The sequence below is a fragment of the Ochotona princeps genome, chromosome 5 (genome assembly GCF_030435755.1).
Source record: "Ochotona princeps isolate mOchPri1 chromosome 5, mOchPri1.hap1, whole genome shotgun sequence".
Taxonomy (NCBI): domain Eukaryota; kingdom Metazoa; phylum Chordata; class Mammalia; order Lagomorpha; family Ochotonidae; genus Ochotona; species Ochotona princeps.
Window position 1 is genome coordinate 104,055,507 of NC_080836.1, and position 15,558 is coordinate 104,071,064.

A 15,558-nucleotide genomic window follows, 5' to 3' on the forward strand; every position below is an offset into this window, starting at 1 on the left:
TAGCTTGTAAGATGAAAATGATATTTGTAATATAAAAGGAGATTCTAAACATGTATTATATACCTGCTTTTTAAAAATATGCACTCTTAAAAGATTTATTTATTTACTTGAAAGTAGAGTTACAGAGAGAGAGAAGGAAGCAGAGGGAGAAGTATCTTCCATGCACTGGTTCACTCCCCAAATGGCTGCAATGCTTGGAGCTGGCCAGTCCAAGCCCAGGAGATGAGAATTTCTTGTGAATCTCCCATTTGGGCCATTTTCCACTTCTTTCCCATCTGTAAGCAGGGAGCTGAATTGGAACTGGAGCAGCTGGGACTTGAACCAGTCCCTGTGTGTGATGCCTACATAGAGGTGACAGCTTTACCGGCTAAGCTAATGTCGGCCCTGCAGGAAAGGTTTGTATGTATTGCTGTTTTAAAAAAAGATTTATTTATGTTATTGGAAAGTCAGATATACAAAGAAGAGGAGAGACAGAGAGGAAGATCTTCCATCCAATGATTCACTCCCCAAGTGACTGCAATGGCCAGAGCTGAGCCAATCCAAAGCCAGGAGCCAGGAACTCCCACCGCAGGTGCAGGGTCCCAAGGCCTTGGGCTGTCCTGGACTGCTTTCCCAGGCCACAAGCAGGGAGCTGGATGGGAAGCTGGGCTGCTGGGATGAGAACCGGCACTCGTATGGGATCCCGGCGTGCTCAAGGCGAGGACCCTAGATGCTAGGCTACTGCACCGGGCCCATGTACTGCTTCTAAATGTGTGGAAAGTTGTTATGTGGCACAGAGGAGGATGTTCTGTGGGTGTTTTCTGGCTAACTGGAGTCTGTAATGGTGAGTGCTGCGGACCGTGTCCTAATGTGTTACTCGGCAAATCAGCATCAGAGAGAGTGAGTATCCACTCTGGTGTATATCATTGCAACATGTCTCCAGATGTGGGGATTAAAACACTGGGCTCAGGCCCGGTGTGGTGGCCTAGTGGCTAAAGTCGTTGCCTTGAATGTGCCAAGATCCCATATGGGCGCTGGTTCTGGTCCCTGTGGCCCCGCTTCCCATCCAGCTCCCTGCTTGTGGCCTGGGAAAGCAGTCAAGGATGACCCAAAGCCTTGGGACCCTGTACCTGTGTGGGAGACCTGGAAAAGGCTCCTGGCTCCTGGCTTCGGATTGGCTTAGCTCTGGCCATTGTGGTCACTTCGGGAGTGAATTACTGGATGGAAGATCTTCCTTTCTGTCTCTCCTCCTCTCTGTATATCTGACTTTGCAATAAAAATAAATAAATCTTAAAAAAAGATTTGGTTCAATATTTGATTCTGCTCTAAAAAGGTATTTAACTGATGACAAAGTAAATGTTGAAATGTTAAGAAGCTCAGCTATATTTGAAAGCCAAGTTAGGTCTTAATCATTCCAATAGTGAGTCAGTCTCATTAAAGTGAAGGGAAACACTATTATCTAAACATGGTCCTTATCACTTTCTTGGTAAGAAATAGCCTGGGGGATAGAGCAGCAGCCTGCAGTGATGGCATTGCGGATGGATACCGGTTTGTATCTGGCTGCTGCACTTCTGATTCATCTCTTTGCTAATGTGTCTACACAAAACCGTGGGGGATGACTCAATTGCTTGGGCCGCTAGCACCTCGTGTGGGAGACCGGAAAGAAGCTCCTGGCCTCTGACCTTGTCCAACCATGACTGTTGCAACCATCTGGGGAGTGGGGCAGCAGGTGGAAGGCCTCTTTGTCTCTCCCTCTCTGTCTGTAACTCTGACTTCAAGTAAGTAAGTCTTTCTAAAGCAAATACTGGTTCAGAAATACTTTATGTTACTTTAGATGGCACTTAGGGTTACATGGTAATTATATTTAAAGAGCTGTATAATCAGTTAAGATCAGATCAGCTTAGGTAAATTAAACCAAGTGCTAACCCACATGTCTAGAAGGAGTTAGTTGAACTATTAAACAATGATTTGTGGGTTCAAATTTGACTTACTCATTGTAGGTTCAGAAACTTTTGATTCCAGTTAAGACTTTCATGTCTACTGTTTGTGGAAAGATACATAGTTAGATTAGCATAATGTGTTTAGCTGCGTGCTCACATTTAGGTGGAAAAGATTCCAGAACAGTGGTCCAGTTACTGAACAATCAACTGTGCCTTTCACACGGATGTGATGTAACAGATTTAAGACTGGGGCCCAAGCACTATTATGTACTACTCATCAAGACAGAGGAAACAAGGCTTTAGCTAAGTTTCATCACTAAAAATTGTCTTTGAAATATTTTACACTATTTCAAATGTACAAAGTCTTGCCAATCACCAGGGTACTTTTGTAATAACGGAGAGTTTGGTCATAAAAATCAAGTACAGGACAATGTACATTTGGGTTGCTGATTCCAAACCATGTAGCTCCCAAGCAACCTTCTGGTGAACAAGGACAGAACTGCTGTGGGTCTTCTTGAATCCCAGCTTCTTTCCCCACACCTTCTGTTTCCCTGTCACCTGTTAAGATATGTGGCTCCAAGTCTTCGTGCTACTGGTGACTCAGCATTCAGTAAGGTTTCTGGAAGCTGGTGTCATGGCCAAGCATGCCACACTGCCACTTGTGACACTGGCAGCCCGCACAGGCACCAGCTTGAACCTGCTGCCCCACTTCCCATGCAGCTTCCTGCTGATGTGCCTGGCAAAGCAGGGAGGAGAGATCAGAACTTCAGGCTTCTGGCTTCGTCCTGGCCCAGTTCCAACCACGGCAGCCATCTGCGAAGTGAACTAGCTTAAGGACTGGCTCTTCCCTTACATAATCTGCCTTTCAAATAAATTTTTGAAAACATTTTAAAGAAAGATTTCTAATCTGTAATAGGTCATCATCGCCCCATGCTATGAGCTAACATAGAGGAACTCTTTCACATACTTCTGCAAAGACTCAAGGCAGACATGTGACTGTCGCGCTAACACTCTCCGTTCGCACACGTCTCTCAGTTGGTCTTCTCTTCCTCTGTCTTTCCCTTTTCTATCCATGTAACATGGTCTACTATTCTTCAACATTAATTTAAAATTTTCATGTTCATTCACATTTCATGCTTTTAATTCTATTGTTCATTAAGATTTTAGATACTTTATTTTCCCATATTTTTATACAGAATGGCTCTTAATTTTATTTATGTTTTCATAGTATCAGAGCTTAATAATGTGCATTCAAGATTGCATATTTTTTCATAATGTACTACCATGCTCCTTGTTTTGCATTAACATTAGGATATTGTACTTATTTAAAAGTTGCATTCTATTATTTAAAGCTTCTAAAATAAAGAATCTTAATCATAATCATGTGCCTGTCAGCATCACTAAGGAGTTAGAAAAACCTTCTCAAAAAATGGTACCTGAATCAAAAAGTACAAAGTAGTAGATATTTAACAGTTTGGTACCTCGAATGGAAGCATTTCTTTATGGCACAAATAATTGGGGCAGACTTCACAGGAGGAAATACCAAGGGGAAACAGTTGTCTTGATCGTTGGTGAGAACTTGCAAAGAGGAACTGGCCCCTGGAAGAGGAAACACCAAGATAACAGAGGACATCAAGTTGGAATACAGAAGACGCGTACGCGCATCAACTCTCCTGCCGCCAAAATGGAATGAGAAGCTAAGATCTGTTATTTCCAGCCTGTGGACTCAGCAGTGGCGGAGACCAACATGTGCCAGCGAGGGTGTGAAGTGGCTTCTTCTTACACATCACGACACTTTCACCCCAGGGAACATTAAGGTCCATTTGGCCTCTTTATTCCTTGACCTAGAGAGTCTGCTCTTGAACTCAGCCTTCCTAATGGAGGATGCTGGCAGGCACTTATCTGGGAAATCCGTAGGGCAGCAATTGCTGATGTCCAAGACTACAAGGGCAGTGGAGTTGAAGGTGCTAGATACTGTCTGTGCTCCAAGACCGCTTGGAAGAGCTCTATTGACCCCTACATTGTGTACAGTTTGAATTATGGCATAGAAGATCTCCCCTGTTTAAGGATTATGTATCTGCATTGGAAGAGAATGCATTGCGTATTTAAAAGTTAGAGTGTGTGTCCAGCCCAGGTTGCCTCTGGATCATGAGATGGTGTATTCATTTTAATCTTAGTGTTCCATTGCAGCATTTGCTGGCATGAGCATTCCTTATGCAATGATGAGGGCCCCTGGGTTCTACAACCTTAGGCCTTTTATCCACACAGGGTGCATGGCTCCACACATTCTGCACAAGCATCCACAGCTGGGCCACGTCTCGTCACCAGGAGAACTTATCTCCCAGCTTTTACCCAGAAATGCTTTTTTTTTTCCCCTGGAAAATTTGGGCTATGGCTGTCATCACTGTCGCTCCTGCCCTACTTCGTGTGGTGGGAAATGGCCTTTTAGTCTTCACCTCTGGCTTTTTTGCAGTGCGAATTCACTTTTGGGGTCATGATTAATGTGTTTTAATGGGCTGTCCATTTGCAAAATCAATGAAAAGAATTTACATTAAAAATAGAAGGCAATTAGGTTGATTTGGATGACCTATTTTTAATCAGCCCCATTATTTCTGGATCTGAAAATTTACAGGCCATCTGTTGCTGGAGCATTCAAAATCGCCTTTCTGATACTATGTGTGAATGTTTTAAAATCAGGAGGCACAGGTTAATTGATAATTTGTGCAATTTTTTTAATTCCCCACCTTAGAAATGGTCTAGACTTACCCTACCCCTTGTTTCTTATGATAAGCTCCTGGTAGTCCCTTCTTGCATGGCTTCCTGGAGTCCATTTGGAAGGCTACAGAAGACGCTTTGTCCTGCTTTTTTGCAATGTTTTGGCGCATTCGATGCTTTCATAGGATTAGTCTTTAAAAAATTATATTTTGGTAGTTTATTTGAAAGGAGAGGAGAAAGAGAGAGAGAGAGAGAGAGGAGGAAAAGAGAGAGATTGGGTTCACACACACGCAATGACTGTTGCAGCAACAACAGTCTGAGTCAAGCCATGAAGAGTTACATGCAGTGAACGCCAGCCAGCCGGCTCAGGTCTGGCACTGTGGGAAGGCCCCCGAGCTCATTCTACCCTGAGATGTCCTGGGGGCTCACTTTGTGTGCTGAATAATTTGCAGACACTGTGGTGTGAATATGATTCACTCCCTTTGGAACTGCCGTTGGAACTTGATCCCCACTGGGAAGTATTTAGACAGCAGGAAGTTCATCTGGCTGTGGCTCCGTTTATTGATGAACCCTTTCTAGAAATCTGAAGGGAAGAGCAAGTCGTGGATGACATAGCAGAAACACTTTGTTATTAAATATTGAAGTCTGCTTTTGAAAACCTTCCGAAGCCGCCAGACAGAGGATGGCTATCCAGTGCTGTGGAGGCGGGCGTGGGTTGTGCACCCTCCACGGTGGGGATGGGGCGAGGGCTGCAGCTGCCAGGCTGACTTGAGTCTCTTCAAGTGTCTGTTTTCCCACTTTCCATCTTTTCTTCTGAAACTGCCATCACACACCATTGTCTCACAGCTCTGGGGGTCTTCTCTCTCTATTTCTCTTCATTTATACTGACTTTTTTCTTACAATTTTTTTGTAAATTAGGAAGCAGATGTACAGAGAAAAGGAGAGAGATATATAGAGAGACCTTCAATCTGCTGGTTTACTCCCTAAGTGGCTGCAATGGCCAGAGCTGAGCTGATCCGAAGTTAGGAGCCAGGAGCTTTCTCTGGGTCTCCTACGAGAGTGTAGGTCTCAAGACTTTGGGCCATCGTGCACTGCTTTTCCAGGCCACAGCAGGGAGCTGGATGGGAAGTGCCACAGCCAGGACTCAGATCGGTGACCTTACAGGATCCTGGAACTGCAGGTGGGGGTGGCTTGCCATGCCACTCTGCCAGCCCCCGATGTTCTGTTTTCTAAAGAATCTCTAACATTTCAATTTGTCGTTTTCTTAGAATGTTCACTTGTATGCTTAAATTTCCTATCCATTATTGATACTGTCTACCTTTTCCATTACAATCATTAGCATTAGCCGTAATCACTATGAAGCCCTTGCCTGAAGTTCTCCAAATGAGGTCCATCTCTAAGTCAGTTGACTTGCCTAAATAATAATTACTTATTACTTTTATAGCTTTTCTTTTTTTGTTTACGATGTCATGTGCAGGATAAATGGAGGTAAATTGTTGTCTCAGAAATAGGCATACTTCTTCTGTTACGTCATTACTAAAGAGAGTTAGTCAATTCAGTTACGGGCTTACCTGTTATTTGGGTATATGATATCCACTACATGATTTTATGCAGCCCAAATTTAAAAAAAATAATTATTTGTTTCATTTGAAATACACACACAAAGATCTTGCATCTGCTGTTTATTCCCCAGTGGTCCCAACAGCCAAGCCTGGTCCAGATGGGAGCTGACAACCGTGCACTCCCAAATGGGCGGGCTGTCACCTGCTACCTCCCAGGGTATGCATTAGTAGAAAGCTTACACCCAAGCACACCTGCGTGGGATGTGGCGACCTTTACAAACCCCAGGCCAAATGCTGCCCCCTTTGTGCCATGGACAGCAGTGGCACTGTCGCAATTTGTCCTCACTGATCTTGCTCCACGCCCAGCTCTCTGCCCTTGGTGAACACCTGTGGCAGGTGGTGTGTGTGCACATGGTGTGTGTGTCTGCCTAGTTGGGTTGAACACTTTTCATACATTTATTAGCCTTTATGGTTTACTATAGTCTTAGTGTTTTCTTGTTCATGTGTAACATATTTTTATATTAAAAGTGCAGCTGTTGTAAGATGCTGTTGCCACTATTTCCCACGTTGTATCATTTTCTTAAATTATTTGTGTCTTATAAAATGGGAAAAGATTCAAATTATATGGAAACAAAAAAAGAAAAGAAAGGAAAAAGCCTGGTTTTCCCTGCACATCTTTTTTTTTTTTTTTTTTTAAGTCAGATATACAGAGAGGAGGAGAGACAGAGAGGAAGATCTTCCATCGGATGATTCACTCCCCAGGTGGCTGCAACGGCCAGTGCTGCACCCATCTGAAGCCAGGAGCCAGGAACTTCTTTCCAGGTCTCCCACGGGGGTGACAGGGTCCCAGTGCTCTGGGCCGTCCTCGACTGCTTTCCCAGGCCACAAGCAGGGAGCTGGATGGGAAGTGGAGCTGCTGGGGTTAGAACCGGTGCTCATATGGGATCCCGGCACGTTCAAGGCGAGGACTTCAGCTGCTAGGCCATGCCGCCGGGCCCCCCTGCACCTCTTTAATCTGGAAAGTGTTTAAGGGTTCAACACCAGGGAAGACATAGAGCTGAGTATTCTTCCACACCTCAAACTTAATCAATCACACTGGTTTTTTTTTTTTTCTGTTTGTTTGCTTTTAAAGATTTATTGTTATTGGAAAGTCAGATATACAGAGAGGAGGAGAGACAGAAAGGAAGATCTTCCACCCAATGATTCGCTCTCCAGGTAGCCCCAATGGCCTTAGCTGAGCCGATCCGAAGCCAGGAACCAGGAACTTCTTCTGGGTCTCCCACGCGGGTGCAGGGTCCCAAGGCTTTGGGCCGTCCTCGGCTGCTTTCCCCGGCCACAAGCAGGGAGCTGGATGGGAAGTGGGGCTGCCAGCATGAACTGGCACCCGAATGGGATCTGGCTGATGCAAGATGAGGACTTCAGCTGCTAGGCTACCGCACTGTCCTACACTAGTGGTTTTTTTAAAGGTGAGAACAGCTGTCAGGGACCCATTTACTGTGGAATCAATCAAAGGGTCTCATTTTCAAAGCGACTTTTGTGTTGTCTTCTGACTTGGTCATAAATTTTTATGACAGTTTTGATAATGAGTTATCCTTATTAACCAAATGGTCCTACTAGATACTTATAAAACATTTCACCCCACAATTTCAGAATACAGATTATTTTCATCAGTTTGTGAAGCGTTTTCTAGGATATACTATACCTGAGGCCATAAAACTAGCCTCCACAGATCCAAAACAATTGCATTTGTAACATATATCTTATCTGATCCCTACAGGATAAAATTGGAAATCAGCAGCAAAAAGACTCCAGCAAATATATGAATACATGGAGACTGAATAGTATGTTCCTGATTGAATAGTAAGTCATATAAGAAATGAAAGAGGGATTTAAAAAGTTCATTGAAGTAAATGAAAACGGGAAAACCGTGGATTGGAACTCTGGTTCTTTCTCCCCTGGCTTTGCTAATCTGCTGCTACAATCAGTCGAAAAACTGAAATCTTAAAAAAAAATCCACCGATATTTGAACTATCAGCATTCAACATTTTTCACTATAGAGAATATAAATATTATATGATGATACTGAAAGCATTCTTTAAGAATTAACAGCAATAAGGTATGTTATTGCTGCTCTAACTCAGGAAAAAAATGGAGGTGGTATATATTTCACTTGAAGTAACTTTCCACATCTCTGAATTTGAAAGCAGGACTATAAATGTTGCAGAATTTAATGCTTTAAACTTGACAGATCTGATTGCATTGTTAATAATGAAATAAAGCTACAACTGCCTATGTTAAGCTTGTACACTTATTTAGTTCAAGAGAAATTATGTATGTATATAATAATTTTATTTTAAATTATTGAATAAATGACCAAAAATATTTCTCAGTTAGATGCTTTCTCACAGTTAAATAAATCTTGAGTTACGTTGTTGTTAATATTAGGATGTGTCCAGTAATTCGCAAAATCATGACCCCGATAGTTATACATTAATTTTTGACAATAAAGTCCAGATGATTAGATTACATGAGATTATTATAATGTGTTACATTTGTTCAACGGTACGAGCAGTTACATGATGCTGCATGGGTAACTGTGTGGAGAGGGCATTTTTCCTTCGTTTTTTTTTCCTCAAGGCCTAAGTAATCACTGACAACAATCCATCAGTTCTGAGTACCTATCTGGTGCCAAATGAATTTGTGCCCCTTTCCTATTTCTAGACAAACCTTGAAAAATATTCCCTAGTGAGGGAATCTTTCCCAGATAATGTATTTATTTTTCAAAAGCATTTTCTCACGTAGATGTTTATTATTTGGAGTTATAAATCCTTATCTCATTAACTCAGCTGTCCCATATACCAGTAGTGTTATGGGACTTTCACTTAGCATTCTGTTTTTCATTTTACTCAATGGAAAGAAATTGAATACTAACTATACTGTTGGCTAAGGAATTAGGTAGATCTGACTTGTCTGACACAAAGTCAGCACTATATGGTCACTTCACAGGAACCGTGATGCTGCTCCTGCAGACTAGAGTGTGTGCAAGTCTCAGGCAAACGGCAGCCTGCTCCTGCAGAAGGTCTGGGACAGACACCTGGAGCCCGCACCCATGCCCTTAGGCACCTGAGCACCACAAGCTCACCTGCACCCCGCACCCTGCACCCATGCCCTTAGGCACCTGCACCCCGCACCCCACACCCATGCCCTTAGGCACCTGAGCACCATGCCTCTGTGAGGTTAGAACTTCCCAAGGGCCAGTCCGTTCTTCCTCTCTCATCTCACTGTGAATCCTCGTCAGGAACATCGCTAGGTAATCACAGACTCTTTTGAGCTTTTTTCCTTTTTCCTTCCTAGAAAGTCTTTATCTCTACAGTTTTTCTTCATTTTTGGCTTTGAATTATAACTAATCATGCTTTCTGATAGTTAACCAGAATAATCAAGTTTCTTTTATAATCTTTAAAGTAGTTTGTTTCGAATTGCTTGTAAAATACTTAGATATTGGAAAGAGAAAGAAAAAAAGGAGAGAGAGAGAGAGAGAGAGAGAGAGAGAGAGAAAGAGAGAGAGAGACTCTCCCATATGCTGGCTTGTTGTCCCGGTGCTCACAACAGTCAGATATGGACCAGGTTGAAAGCAGGAACCTGTCACTCAGTAAGACTCAACTGCATCAATGTTAAAGATCAATGTTGGACCATCGCCACTGTCTACCAGGGTCTGCATTACCAACACATTTTTCTTCTGCTGGTTCACTCTCCAAATGGCCACAATGGCCAGTATGGGGACAGTCTGAAGCCAGGAGCCAGGAGCTTCTTCTGGATCTCCCACATGCATGCAGGGACCCAAGCACTTGAGCCAGCTTCCCCTGGTTTCCCAGGCCATTAGCAGGGAGCTGAATAGGAAGCAGAGCAGCTGGGACTTGACCCTGTGTCCATATGCGATGCAGGCATTGTAGGCAAAGGCTTGGTGTGCTACTCTACATGGTGGGCTTCCCACATCCCAGTTTTGCAGTTTGTAACCAGAGTCATCTCTGGCACTGTAATTTGAGGCTCATGTCTGTCAACTGCAAACTGGAAACATTGTCTTGTAGCATTACAGAGGTTAAACGAAGCGAGTTAGATAGCAGTGCTTGGCACAGTGTTTGGCATAAGCACAGTAACTGCCAAAGAATGTTGATTTCGTACCCATGCAGGTGGAGTGGAGAGCAGGTTGAAGACAGGTAGAAGACATGATACACTGTATCACACAGGTGTGAGTGAGGGGGAGTGACAGGGGTGTGTTGAGCAAGTTTGTGAGTAGCAGACTAAGCAGGGGGCGGGCACAATTGTTAAACTAACAACCCAAGTTTTGTAGTTTTTTTTTTTTTCTGAGATCCGCAAAAAGAACTGCCAACTTAGTTTAGAAAATAGCTCTTGAATCTGGCTTTTATGTCTTAAAAAGCCAAATGGAAATCAAATGAATAGTAACGCAAGTAGGAAGCTGAGACTTCTAAATTGCACTGAAGTGTTTTCCTTCGTTCCTGTTGGCTGGCAATACTTTCTTACTTTTTGGAGCTTGCCGGGTCTATCACCACACTTCACCGTGTTGCCTGTGGACCTAATGCACTGCTTAGCCCCAGAAGGGTCTGACCATTTCACATGTCTTCACCGCAACTTGGAATTGGCCGAGAACAGAAAATGCTGCCTTGAGCCGCGGCTTTCCTCTCTATCGGAGAGTGAGGCTTTTGAACAAGCTTTCTGATGATTTTGAGGATTATGGCAAGGTCATATCTAATCCCTCGTGGTTCTTGGGGAGCAGCTCCTGGGTTGGAGTCAAGTTCAGCCCCGGGGTTCTAGTCACTTGGGGAATCTGCTTGTTCTTTAATTGAGCACCATTTCAGGGGTGGGGGAGAAAAGGTCTTTGATTTTCCCAGAGTCTATTTGATGAAAAACTTAGATCTTGGAATTTGGGCTCATGGACCATATCACCACAGACAGCAGAGAGGTAGGTGGGCCCTCATACCATCACTCATGGAAACAAAAAGCCTGCTGCAGGCTTGGAGGGGACAAGGGGCTTGCTGGCTGCGGAAGAGCTCTTGTTGCCACTCATCTACACTAATCCCAGCTACAATTCCTCTGTACCGGGATGTGTATGCGGATGAGAAAGTCTGGCCCGCGACTGCGTTTATTGGCATCACTCAGGGAGAAACAGAAAGACCCTTTCTGATTGGGAGAGAGCAACAGACTGTGCCATCACCGAAATGACAATAAATCTGCTTTTGGACATTATTATTTAATTCACTTTTAAAGGAAGGGAGTGAGGGAGAGAGAGAGAGAGATTAAGACAGAGAGAGCGATCTCCCATCCACTGGTTCATTCGCCCAGTACCCGCGACAGGCAGGGTTGCGGTGGGAGGATCCAGCAGGCAGAAGTTCCCGACGTGATTGGTGTGGTAGGAACTGGTCCATGCAGGGCATGCCTGCTGTCTCCCAGCTCTGCATGCGATGTCCTGTATGTGGATGGCTCAAGTTATTGCTTCCTGGGTCTCACTTCCTGGGAGGTGAAGTCAGATGTTGAAGCTGATATTTAGGCCTAGTTAGTATGATTTGGGGGTGGGATTACCTTTTGTTTTTTATTAAGTTTTACACTGAATGCCAACTCCTGATTTTTTTTTCATTTATCATCACAGAGGGCTGCACCAAATACCTGCATGTGGTTAACAAAATCCCAGCACGTACACAGCTCAAGTAAACAGATTCAAGCAGCTCCCCGGAAGCTCACTGTGTGCTCCTCCAGCTGATCCTGGTCTTGGGAGTCTGCTCAGCTCTGAGCCATGGGGCTTTTGGCCCAATGCACTGTGCCGATAAAGGTCCATAGGATGAATGTGTGGGAAGGACTCAGCTTAGCACTAGCCCAGAAGGAGGAGGGGAGAGGAAGCAGCAGTCCTGTACCCAACCATTGCAGCCACTCAGGGAACAAACTGAAGGATGGAAGATCTCTCTGTCTCTCTTCTCTGTTGCTCTACTTTCCTATAAGTAAAATAAGCCTTATATTTTAAGGATGGTAATTCATGATTAGTGAATTTTTTTTAAGATTTATTTATTTTTATTACAAAATCAGATATACAGAGAGGAGGAGAGACAGAGAGGAAGATCTTCTGTCCGATGATTCATTCCCCAAGTGAGCGTAACGGCTGGTGCTGTGCCGATCCAGAACCAGGAGCCAGGAACTTCCTCCAGGTCTCCCGCCGCAGGTGCAGGGTCCCAAAACATCGGGCTGTCCTCGACTGCTTTTCCAGGCCACAAGCAGGGAGCTGGATGGGAAGCAGAGCTGCCGGGATTAGAACCGGCACCCATATGGGATCCCGGTGCATTCAAGGTGAGGACCTTAGCCACTAGGCCACGCCGCCGGGCCCATGATTAGTGAATGAACTACAGTCTTTTAAAAAAAGACTCACTAATTGTAATAAGTCAAGTGACACAGAAAAATGCAAAGGAAAAAGAAGCAAGCAGATTAGTTACATCTAGCAATAACCACTCATGTTTAGACTGTGCATTGACGCCCACAGGTCTATGCCCACAACTTAACATTAAGAAGCTTTTGCTCAACGTCTCTTTTAAGCAGCATTTTCCATTCAACGTGTCTGGATATATTTCCGTGTCAGATTAACATACAACCACACCACCGTATTCACTTGGGACATCCATGTTTATGTTACTGCCATCCTCTACTCTGGGACATTTTTGTTTTATTTCTATTATGAGAAGTATAAACTAAATACTGAAGGGTTGATTTATTCAAGGCAAATCTAAAAGATATCGCAGTATAAATTTTTTTCACTTATGAAAGAAATTCTGAAGAGCATTTGGAAGGATCAGGGCCAGAAATAAGGCAGCAAAGCCCTGAGCGAGAGCAATGTGAGATCGTGGTCCCCAAGGTGTTAAACTATTTTGAGAGGCTACGCGGACAAGCCAAGTTTCAGAAACGAAGCAGCAGAACCAGAAATCAAGTTAGGAGTCCTACGTCTCTCCATGAGCAAAAGATAAATTTCAAACCGAGGGAAACACCTGTGCAATGCATAAGACAAATGGTTGGGGACTGTTAGTGTAATCTTGGGGTGTAAGAAACCTTCTAACCTGATAATGAAGTCCAAATAATGAGACATTCCAACAGTGAGGGCATAGGTACAGAAACAGCCTGGTTTCATAATACAGTGCCATGGAGGAGCCATGAAGTGAGTTCCTAAATGTGGGCCATGTTTGCAAGCACAACTTCTCTTTTAAAAAAAAATTGTTTATCATTTATTTGAAAGGCCGAGCTCAGAGAGAGAAAGAGAGACAGAGAGAACTCTGTCTGCTGGTTTATTCCCCAAAAGGCCACAATGGCTGGAGCAAGGCTGGTATGGAGCCAGGAGCAGGAGCTTCTTCCCGGTTTTCCGTGTTGATACAAGGACCCAAGCACTTGGACTATCTTTTTCTACTTTCCCAGGCACATTAGCAGGGAGCTGGACTGGAAATGGAACAGCTGGGACTCAAACTAGGTCCCATGTGGGACGCCAGTGTTTCAGGTCGTGGCCTTAGCCACTGCACAAAGGGCAGCACCCACATTTTCTCTAAAGAAGTGCAAATAAGTGAGATTAATTCTAACAACGTACTGCACTGAACTGAATTTATCTGAATTGTTATCTCTTCAACACATAATCACAAAACAACATTGCTAAAGGGATATTTTAAGTTCCTTGTTTTTGTTCTAAATGTTGGCATTGCATGTGAATAGCTACATTGGGCTTGAGTTTACTGTCTTACCATACATTTAAACTGTTGACATATGTCTTGTTAGAGTTATAGAGTTAGACTACCCGAAAAACAGCCAGGTTCAGCAAAATCATTCTTCAATGCTATAAACTGCTAACTACTAAAATTAAAATAGACATGAGACAGCTGAATAGTAATCTATAGCCATTTTAAGGTGTATAGAACCCAGTTGTATATAAACTAATAACTGAAATGTCAACGTAGAAGTCACAGGATGTGGTTCAGAACTTGCATTCTTTTTTTTTTTTTTCTTTTTCTCTTTTAACATATTGGTTACTCAATACCATGTCAACTAGTTCCATAACAATATGAATTGCTGATGTTATGCTGGGGCTTTTAATTGAACGGGATGATTCTCTGCCGGCTCTACCTTCAGACCAGAGATGGTCTCCCCAAGAAACCATTGAATGTATCTGGACAATAAGATGCTGGACTTTATGCTTGGTAGATGCTTCCAATGAAAGAGTCTCAACTGAATTTGAACTGTGGTAATGCAACAAGGTGGAGGAATCCACCATGCAGGGCGGGGAGGGGTGGGGGGAATCCCAGAGCCTATAAAACTGTGTCACATAATGCAATGTAATCAATAAAAATAAAAATTAAAAAAAAAAACATTAAAAACAGAAGCCAAGGGACTGGCACTGTGGAACGGTAGACTAAGCCTCTGCCTGTGGCACCAGCACCACATGTTGACACTGAGTGCAGCTGCTGATCCAGCTCCCTGCTTATGGCCTGAGAAAGCAGGTGAAGATAGCCCAGGTCCTTGGGCCTCTGCAACCATGCAAGCGACCTGGAAGAACTCCAGGATCCTGGCTTCAGACCAGCTCAGTTCCAGCCATTGTTGCTATCTGGGGAATGAACCGGCAGGTAGAGGCGCTTTCCCTCTGTAAATATGCCTTTCAAATAAAAATAAAATAAATCTTTAAAAAATGCAAGATCAATAGCCCTTTCAATACTATTTTTGCTACATTTCAGGGTGTTTGCTATTTTAGTTTTTATTTTCATTCATTCAAATTTTTTTTTTTTTTTTTAATTTTCTCACTGACTCATTGATTGCAGAGTAGCATCGTTTGATTCAAGAAGGTTGGATTTTCTTTTTCATTTCTTCAGTGACACATTGATCATTCAGTAGCATGTTATTTAACTTCATGTTGTAAATTTTATAATCTTCTTCCTGTTGTTGATTTTGTTTTATGGCTTTTCATTTAAGGGAATGTATAGTAATTGTGTAACAGACACTATTACATTCGGATGTAAAGATACAATGCAGTGTGTATCTCTACTTTAAAATCAAAGATGGACTCCCAATGAAGCGTAAATATATCCTGACAATAGGATGCTGGCCCCTCTGCCATTGTGCCTGCCAGGCCAGGATACACTTACACAGCAGAATGATGGGCTTATCAATGATTATGAAGTACTAGACCAACATAATTTAGGGGAAATCAGTGTGGAGTGTATTTTAGGGGAGGGGGAAGGGGGAATCTGGAGCCTATGGAACTGTATCATAAAATAGTAAAATAAATAAATTAAAAATGTAATTATTTATTTTGCAATTAAAGATGTAATAGCCAA

At 43.2% G+C, this 15,558-nt stretch overlaps 1 protein-coding gene across 2 annotated transcripts in view; it reads left to right on the plus strand.

The window, feature by feature from the left end:
• TRPM8 (transient receptor potential cation channel subfamily M member 8) overlaps window positions 1–15,558 on the plus strand; it is a 131,828-nt gene that overhangs the window by 2,777 nt on the left and 113,493 nt on the right. For both annotated transcript variants that reach the window (XM_058665154.1, XM_058665155.1), the window contains exon 2: window positions 7,974–8,056. The gene's annotated coding sequence lies outside the window, so the exon portion shown is untranslated. The remainder of the gene's footprint in view (window positions 1–7,973; window positions 8,057–15,558) is intronic.